At 36.7% G+C, this 10,306-nt stretch overlaps 1 pseudogene; it reads left to right on the top strand.

Annotated features, from left to right (window-relative positions):
- The first annotated feature begins 9,170 nt into the window (after window positions 1–9,170).
- LOC100683830 lies at window positions 9,171–9,814 on the top strand (annotated as a pseudogene).
- The last annotated feature ends 492 nt before the right edge of the window (window positions 9,815–10,306 follow it).

The raw sequence follows: 10,306 nt of genomic DNA, 5'->3' as shown, positions 1-10,306 counted from the left end.
ATATGATAATTTCATAAGCATGGACTATAAAAATATATACTTATGCTTATATAAAATATGAAATATTAACTTTATATCTGATTGTTACTGCTGTTAATCCACTAGTTTCCTAATTACTTTTAAAAATACTTTAAACAATGTATTGATTTAGCTACTAAGCATTGTGCAATCACAAAAAAAAAAAAAAAAAAAAAACCCAGTCTGCATCCCAGAAGCAAGGAAAGGATAACATAACTGGAAGAATAAAGTATACAAGGATCTTAAGCAAGTAAATTAAATAGTATCTGCATTTTATGTTTATCTTTCCAATTTAAGGATATTACAAACAGTGCTGCCAAGAATGTTCTTGTATAGTGGAGGTGTGCAGGAGTTTATTTTTATGTTCTTTCTCTGACTGGAGCCTATAGTACAAGTTTGAATTGAATAGAAACAATAATTTTGAGCATCTCAGACATGTTCTTAATTTTAAAGAGAGTGCTTCTATTGTTTTCCCATTGAAAATCATATACTGTAAGTTTTGGGTATATAACTTTTACTAAATTATATATTTTATTTTATTTATTGATCTATTATCTATCTATCATCTATCTATCTAACTATCTATCTATCTATCTATCTATCTATCTATCATCATCATCATTTATTACCACGAATGGGTACAGGAATCTGTCAAACATTTATGGGCATCTGTTATCATACAGTCTTAGGTGCTTTCATCTGCTTATGTGGTGAATACTTTAAAATTGTTTTTAAAAGGTTTTATTTATTTTGTTTGTTTGTTTTTAAGATTTTACCCATTTATTTGAAAGAGCACAAATAGGGAGAGGGGCAGTGGGAGAGGGAAAAGCAGACTCCCTGCTGAATTGGGAGCCTAATGCAGGGCTCTATCCTAGGACCCTGGGATCACAACTTGAACCAAAGGCAGATGCTGAGCCCCCCAGGCACCCCATATTTTTTAGGTATTTAAAAAAATAATTAGCAAATTAGTGAAAGATTTTTTTTTTGGTTAATATTAAAACACTATTGCATTCTTAGGATGAATATGACTTAATCCATTTGTTTTATCTTAAATACAGATGAATTTTTTATAGAAGCAGCTAGTTAGGTTTTAATAGGATGCCTGGAGGCTAGCAAAGAGGAAAGAATAGCCACCTATGAGGAAAAGGCCTATCCTGGTAAGCACTTCAAAATAAAGCCAGACACACACACACACAAAAATCAGATCAAACCAGAAAGCCCAAAATGGCAGTGCCATGACAAGAAACCCCTGACCAAATAAGGAAAAAAAAAAAGTGTGAAACCCTGCTTGCAAGAAATCCTTGCCTCAAGTAGTAAATATTCCACCCCTTAGTTAACAACTCTCAATAAAAGATAGAATCCCAAACCCACAGGACACACAGCTCTCTCTCTCTCTCTCTCTCTCTCTCTCTCTCTCAAGCTTATCTGCTCTCGCACTTCTAGAGTGTACTTTTGATGATGGATAGTTGGAAGAAAGGCAGGCAGGGACAAGGGCCCCCTAAACCTACAAGGAAACCACCCTTAAAAGGATTTTACACCACCCTGGAAGGAGCCCTCTATCCTTTCCCATATGATAGATGACAAAACCCTGATTGGATGAAAGGCACATTGGAGATTAAAAGAGCTTGCCAAAAAGCCCATAAAAACCCCTGGACTTAGAAACTCCAGAAGGCAACCCTCTTGGGACCCCTCCCACTCTGGGAGCTTTGTACTATCACTCAATAAACTTTACTATTCGCTTTGCTGCCCAGCACTCTTCATCTGGTCTATCTCTTCATTCTTGGAAGCCTCATGACCGAGAATTGTGGGCACTAAAGGATAAGGAATTCTATAACAGTTGCTTTAATAAACTTTCCTGCTTGTGTTCCTCATCTGCTATGTTGTCTGTCTTTGAATTCTTTCTCATGATGAGACCAAGGGCCCTCAGCAACATCTTTGAGACAGCCTAAGTCAAGGCCTCAGGGCCCAGGGTCTTTCCAATTCATTTGACAGCAAATTTGGTTTGCTAACACTTCGTTTGGGCATTATTATTATTATTTTTTTAAGATTTACTTATTTTAGAGAGTGATAGGAAGAGAGAGAGAACACACATGAGCAGGGGGAGGGACAGAGGGAGTGAGAGAAGTTCCAACAGATATCCCGCTGAGCATGGAGTCTGACTTGGGCTCAGTTTCACTACCTGAGATCACAAACTGAGCCAAAATCAAGAGTTGGAAGCTTAACAGAGTCACTCAAATACCCATTTGTTTGGAATTTTGCATCTATGTTCCTGAATGACACTTTTTCCCATGTGTTTTTTTATCTAATTTTATCAAAAGTTAAGTTATAGAATGAGTTGGATAGTGGATCTGCTTTTAATTGTCTGGAAATAGATTTAAGATTGGACTAATCTATCCTTTGAATGTTTGATAGAATGCAAGTAAACAAAATATACAATATACTGAGTCTGGAGTTTCCGTTGTGAAATTATTTTTGTCTTAGTCATCTGAGTGCCATAGTGTATATCATAGAGTAGGTAGCTTAAACAACAGAAATTTGCTTTTCTCATAGTTCTGGAGGCTAAAAGGTCAAGATCAAAGTGACAACATGGTCTGTTTCTGGTGAGTGAACCTTCTCTGGTTTGTAGACAATCTTCTTGCTGTCCTCACATGGCAGGAAAAAAAAAAAGAGAACAATTTTTTTGGTTATTCTTTAGTTATTCTTATCAGGGCACTAATCTCAACATCAGGGTCCCACTCTGACCTCTTCTAACCCTAATTACCTTCCAAAGGCTCCAATATTATTGCATTTGGGGTTACGGCTTCAATATATGAGGAAGGAGCAGGGCACAAACATTCAGTCCACAACAACGTTAAAAATTATTTTAATTTCCTTAATAGATAGAAGGTTATTTATTCTTCTATTCCTACTTGAACATATTTTAATCAGTTATATTTTCCAGGAAGTTTCAAGTTTATTAGCATAGAAGATGCTTTTATTTTCTTATCATATTTTTAATCACTTTTATATGTGCAATTAATTTTCCATTTTCATGCTTAATATTTTGTATGTGACTTGCACCTTATTTCTTCTTTTCTGGACCAGTATTGCCAGAGTTCTTTTTTTTTAAATATCATGAATATTTTCTAATAACAAGGGAGATTATACAGAGTTTTGTTCTTTTTTTAACATGTATATATATATATTTTTAACATGTATATTTTTTATTGGAGTTCTATTTGCTATTATTTCTTTTTTTCTATTATTTCTTTATATTCTACTTCACTGATTTCTGCTTTTATCTTGATTTTTTCTAATATAGTTTGTTATAAAGATATCTTTCAAATATTAAAATGAAATATAAAAAATAATATAAATATATAAATGAAATAATATAAATATAAAAATGAAAGATTTTGTTGAAAGAGACATTAAGTAATATTTCTATCATTTTTGTTTTCTTACTTTCTCACTAATTTAGAAGAGAATAAAAAGACAGTGAATCTCTTCTGGGTATATACCTGTATCAGTTGTCAATTTATTGTGTCAGCTCCAAAACCAGTGGTCATGGGTTTGCTTGAGATCCTGGGTTAGAGGACATTGGAAGGAACGCTGTAGGAGGGAAGGATTTTTTCCATTGGTGTGGTACGCCCTCTTTCCTTTTGCACACGCAGTGCTAGGCTAGCCTGTGGGACACCCAGTGGAGCTCATCCTCAGCTTCCTCTGTGGGTATTTCTCAGCATTCCCTATGGATGACTTCCCTATGGGAATTTCTCAGTGGCCCCTGTGGGAATTTCCCAGCAGCTCCTGTGACTGACTTTTAGTGGGTCTTGCAAGGACCCCAGCCAACTTCTTAGAGAGTTCATTATCCTCTTAGATTCTTGATAAATTTCATAGGCACTGTAGCACAGGTTTTTCTTCCTGCCAAAACCCCTAGGGCAAGGTGGTCTGGTTTGTTCCCTTATCTGTGGTTTCCTTACATCTCAGCATTTTGGGGATTTTGTTTTGTGAGCCTGATTCCCTGGCCCCCTTCCTGTCTCTCCCTTCCTAACCCTGACTGTTCCTCACTCATAGAGAAGAATCTGCTTCTTTTTTTTTTTTTTTTTTTTTTTTTAAGAATCTGCTTCTAAGTGCATTTGGTTGTTGGCAGAATTTATTTTCCTGTTGGCTGTATGACCGAGGGATCTAGCCTCTTACCTTCAGCCTGCCCTGAGGTCCTCTCCTTAGGAAGTTCACAATGTACCATTTACCTCTTCAAGGCAAGCAGGAAACTCTCTCACTGCAGTCAGCTAAGATGGAATCTTACACAAGCATGATCATGGAAGTGACATTGCACCACTTTTGATATTCTATTCATGAAAAGCAAGTCTGCCTTCATCACTCCAGGGGAGGGGATTTTACAAAGGCATGGCGCATTGTGAGTCCTCTTAGGGTGTGTCTGTGACACAGTAGAATGCTTTACGACAATGCAAATTAGCAAACTAATCTACTGAAATAAATGGATGAACAAAAATAATACTGACTGAAAGAAGCCAGACATAGAAGAGTATCTACTATGAAATTCCATTTATATCATTTTCAGAAACTAATTTATGTTCTCAGGAATCAGCACAGTGGTTACCCTGGGTGTGAGTATTACCTCAAATAGGGCTGGTGGGGTACTGGTAAACTCCTGCTGCTTGATCTTAGTGCTATTATCTGAGAGCATGCACTTCATGAAAACTTAATGATGTGTGTATTTCCCTACTTCTATTTTACTTCAATGTGAAAAGTGGGGAAAATTACATTTAACCTCCTTCCTCTGGCAGTCCTTTCAAAGCTGGTGTTCTCCAGAGTCATATCACCGCATTTTCCCTTTCACTGTCTGATCTTCCTGTGGTATCTCCCTATTTTTCATAGTATTGTCTCTTTCTTATAAATTGATGAATCCAAAATTTATAACTTGAGGTCAGTTATCTCTTCCGAGCTACTATGTATCTCCACATGAATATCCTATAAACCTCAAATTCAACCTTTTATTGCTTGAATCAGGATCTTTCTCCTTAAACTTTCCTCTTTATCCTATACTTAATATATCAGCCTGACTCACCACTGTTAGAAACTGATAACTTGTATAGCACAGCAGATAAAAACAAGGGCTCTGGAGTGAGCTTGCCTGGTTACAAATTCTCTTCTATGTGATATGCTCTCATGTCAGTTACTTAATTTCCATCAGTCTCTCTTTTTTTTCCCCATGCGACTGGGTTGGCAATAATAGCTACTGACATTTCACAATGAGAAGGTATATGTAGAGCACTTAGCAGTGTCCCTTGTAAATGGTAATTATTCAATACATGATATTTATTATTACAGAATTTATCACTATCTTATTCCTTCCACCTTACATTTTCTCAATTATCAAGTTATGTCAATTTTACCATTTTTAATATTTAAGATATATGTTTTACCTATTTCCATGGTCACTACCTTCACTCAGGTTTTTATCTTTTCTTCTCCTTATTGTTACAGATCGTTTCATATGCCCCCTGTAGTAACACTGCCAAAATTTTATGCATGAATATAATTGTGAAAAATATCAAAACCAAATTGGGGGACAATTCTACAAAAATAATTTTCCTCCTCTTAAAAATGTCAAGATCAAGAAGGACAAAAAAGATCAAGGAATTATTCCAGATTCAAAAACATTAAAAACACATGACAACTAAATGCAATGCATGGTTCTGGATTGAATCTTTGGCCTAGAGGCTCTCAAACACTTTCCAATGGTATTCATCTTATTTACTATTCATTTTCCTCTACTGATATTTTCTAACTTCCAAATCTTGGGTCCTAGACCCATATTATGGCCTTTCCATTGGGCTCTGGCTTATGTTTTAATAAGATAAAATCCTATATTATGTTCTATATATTTATATGCCTGTTAGAGATCCCCAATCATGGTCTCTCCTGTTTCTTTCATTAACTCTGATTTTTCAACTAAATCTCCCTCCTTGAAACTCCCTTCTTCAATTTTAATTATACCTTAAGAATAAGAATAAGTTGCTGTGTACTGATTCTTCATATTCAAAATTCCAAAGTTATAAACTAACCTTATGGTCTAAAATTGACCCAAAGACTTGATGTGCTTGGCCAGTATACATACTTTTTTAAAAATTATGTAATTGTTTTCTATAGCATATTCCCTTTCTATTAGATCAAATTTCCACCGATCTCTACACTATAATAGTATGTGAATTCTCATATATTTATTTTAACTACCTGACCCTTGAAGTCACTTGAAAACATTAATGTTTTAGGTTTGAATTTTCTCAGTACTATGTAGATCTAGTTAATGGTTTCCTTCAGGCAGTGGTGGGTCAGTAAAGTATGAACTGGAAAGAATGATTCTGTTTCTGCAAAGGTTGAGGTTAGAAGGGCCTTCAAGGTGTCCTCTCAGTATGACAGGGGTCAGGTGGGAGTCCAGAAGTTCCTATGCTTCCCTCAGAGCAGGATAATTTGAAAGAACTGGTTGATCCTTTTCTATGTAAGAAGGTAGCCATTCAGTTCAAACTGCTGACATCTCTCAGAAGGCAGTAGGATTAATTTATCTCACAGAGCAGTCAGGGCTAGGTGAGCAGTGATCATCAAAATTTCCCCATTCCCACAAGCTCCTCTCTCAAACTGAGCCCTTCCTCAATCTCACCTCTACTTGGCCGTGGAGATCCAGCTACAGTTCCGTAGCTTGTAGACTACAGCCCCTCTAGTTCAACAGATAATGGGAACTATCTCATGTAATTCTATATTCTTGAGTAGCCTCAGAGAGTAGAGACAGGGAAGACTGTGTAGTAGCTGTGAAAATCCAATTATTGCTGCAGTTTCCCCAAATCTTTTTAATTTCTACTCTTACTGGATTACAAATTATGTATTTTTGTTGTTCTATTTTGTTTTTGAAGACTGTCTTTAAATGTATAAGAAGATGGAGAGAGAAACAAATTTTTACAGTAGCAATATCCACAGAAGTGCCATTCTAAACTTATAGGATAACAAATTTAAATAATTCCTACTCTATTTTATTTGCATAGGAAATTTGGAATTTCGTAGAGGTTTGGTGTACTATGCTACTGGTGAGAATACTGGGTTTTGACTACAGTAAAGCATATGCAGTACTGTTTACCACGTATTTCCTATAAAATTTCTTTATTTTAATTTGGTTTTTATAATAATTTATGAATTAAAATGAGCTCACTATGGTGAGATAGAACAGGATTGACTCATGTTGAATAAAATTCTCAAGCAATTTTCCACGCTCTGAATCATAGTTAGAATTTGAGATTGGATTCCTTCTGATTTGAACCAAATTATATGTTATGATAATTATAATAACGTGAATTATTATTACATTTTACACATGAACTACTTTCACTGATAATTTCCTTTTCCCCAAATCCTATTCTGTGATTTCCTGGTCAGCATTTCTGGCATTTTAAGTTAAAAGAGCTAAAGAAAGGTGGGAAACTAAGCATAGAATAGAGGTTCCATTTGTTTGAACCCTTGTAGCTATGTTTCAGGAAAAAACAAAGGCTGAAAGTCAATATTCTTTGTGTTTTAGTTAAACAGGAACCAGGAAGACCTATGTCTGTCTCTAAGTTGATCTATGGGTCAGAACAGTAAGCAACTGATCTTTGCAATGCGGTGCTGAGCAGGAGTGAATTGTTGACTGAGGCCGAGGCAGGGTCTGGAGACCATTCAGCCCCTGTCAAAACGGAGATGCTGGCCCTGTGCTAGCGAATGGAGCAGAGAAAGGTCACTAGGCCTATAGAGACCAAACACCATCTGTGGCTCAGGCAGCTCCTGAGCTGCCCAATGACCCTGGGGAAGGAGCCCTGATGCAAACAGGCTCCTGCTTTTATACTCTTAGTGTTTGATTCCTGGAAAAGTTAATCTTGCTTCTTGATCTGCCTGTAGTTGTAGATGTGCAGTACAGTTCCTAAACATTCATTTCAATGTCCTAGAGCTAAAGTTATTCTAGTGCATTCTAGGCAATGAGACTGATGTCCTCATGACTCCTTAATTCAATGGGGAAAGCTTGCCTCCAGTTTTTTAATAGGAATTCAAAACCTTCAGGAGGCAAAAATAAAGTATGTACTAACCTTGCTTCAACTTCCCGTGTTCAAATTAGGAGCAGGCATTTAGGTGGCTCTCGTGTGAACTTCTTCATGGTTCTGTAATGGGCTCTGTTCCCAGTTCTACTCTGATACTTGATTTTCTTTTTTTTTTTTTAATTTTTATTTATTTATGATAGTCACACAGAGAGATAGAGAGAGACAGAGAGAGGCAGAGATACAGGCAGAGAGAGAAGCAGGCTCCATGCACTGGGAGCCCGACATGGGATTCGATCCCGGGTCTCCAGGATCGTGCCCTGGGCCAAAGGCAGGCGCTAAACCGCTGCGCCACCCAGGGATCCCTGATACTTGATTTTCATAGTGATAAATGCATGCTTCATTGTCAAACCCAAGAATGAGTTCCTGGGTCCCAGTGAGGATATATAGAGACATCAGAAGTTATGGAAAAGAGAAGCATCCATCTTTACACTCCAAAGCCGTTTACTTTCATGGGCCAGCACTTTTCCAGCACTGGGAAAGCCTAAGGAAGGCTCAGATGCATTATTTGTTCATCACTGGGTCTCTTTAGAATCATGTTTTTCTTCTCACAATATGGCCGCAAGGAAGAGTAATTTTGCTTATCCTAAACACACAGTGACTAATGGCACTGATTTTCTCATTTATTCAAACTAATATGTAGAAGTCTCTTGGTTATTATCCAGTGAGAAACAGTCTTTTCCATTAAGCTCCTGCTGTTAGTACCCCACTAAGCATCGCAGAGAACAAATATGCTATGTCTGCCTTCTTGTTTCTTCCAATACATCTTTTATCATAGATACTTATGCACTACTTCCCCCAGGAAAGTATGAACCTTGGCAAAAACTCAAATTTACCTTTTCCTCTATAATTCCCTGAATTGAATAGTATTACTTCAATAAAAATTAGCCATTGTTAGTTTCCTAGTTATAAATAACTTGACCATTATGTCCCACAATTTAGTAAATGACATTCTATTTTAAAAATCAAATACTAACATATTTCATTTTTTTAACATATTTCATTTTTAAAATCACTATACAGTCCACCGGCGCCATGGTGCTCACGCTGAACTACATCGTCGCCGTGCCCCAGAACACGGGCATCGGCAGGAACGGGGACCTGCCCTGGCCCCCGCTCAGGTAAACAGAATTTGGTGATTATGGGTAGGAAGACATGGTTCTCTATTCCTGAGAAGAATCGACCTTTAAAGGACAGAATTAATATAGTTCTCAGCAGAGATCAAGGAACCTCCACAAGGAACTCATTTTCTTGCCAAAAGTCTGGATGATGCTTTAAAACTTACTGAGCAACCAGAATTAGCAAATAAAGTGGACATGGTTTGGCTAGTGAGAGGCAGTTCTGTTTATAAGGAAGCCATGAACAAACCAGGCCATCTTAGACTATTTGTGACAAGGATTATGCATGAATTTGAAAGTGACACATTTTTCCCAGAAATTGATTTGGAGAAATATAAACTTCTACCAGAATACCCAGGTGTTCTTTCTGATGTCCAGGAGGAGAAAGGCATTAAGTACAAATTTGAAGTATATGAGAAGAACGATTAATGTGAAGATATTTTTTTGATTTATTTCAAGTTATTTCCCCCCCCCGCCAAACAATTCTATCTATATTTTAATATTAGAAAAAAAAACTTTTGTTGACTCTAAGTCAATGGATAATTCTTTCCAAGCAGTGTGATTTTATTAATCTTAACTAGACCATATCAGACATTATTTGTGAAACATTCCTTGCTATAACTGTGTGTTTCCCATCAAGGACCAGCACCTGCCTAGGGTAGCATATCTACCAAGAGTCAAAGAGAGACAATCCCTGATAGCATGAGTTGAAACTAGGACTTACAAAAGATAGGACTAGACAGATTTGTCCAAAACTCAGAAATGGGTTAAAAACAGAAAAGTTAGGGCTCAAATATTAAAAGAAAATTAGATCAAAATAGGAACTTTGATTTCTCGATCTATATCACACTTCTGAAAAAGTTCTGTTCACTCAGGAAATCAGTAAGTTGAGAACTCTAATAATTCCATAGGGATAGTAAAGAGGCAGGTAGGACACTACCTTTTTAAAGGTTAAGAAGAAGAGTCTGAGACCTCAAAAAACTGTTTTAGATCTTCAGTGAGATTCCATGGGATGTTATGATGTAAGAAGAATAGGCTATTCCTTATAAAAAA

This window comes from Canis lupus, chromosome 1, assembly GCF_011100685.1.
Source record: "Canis lupus familiaris isolate Mischka breed German Shepherd chromosome 1, alternate assembly UU_Cfam_GSD_1.0, whole genome shotgun sequence".
Classification (NCBI taxonomy): domain Eukaryota; kingdom Metazoa; phylum Chordata; class Mammalia; order Carnivora; family Canidae; genus Canis; species Canis lupus.
Note: the sequence above shows the minus strand (reverse complement) of the source record. Positions and strands in the feature narration are given on the sequence as shown.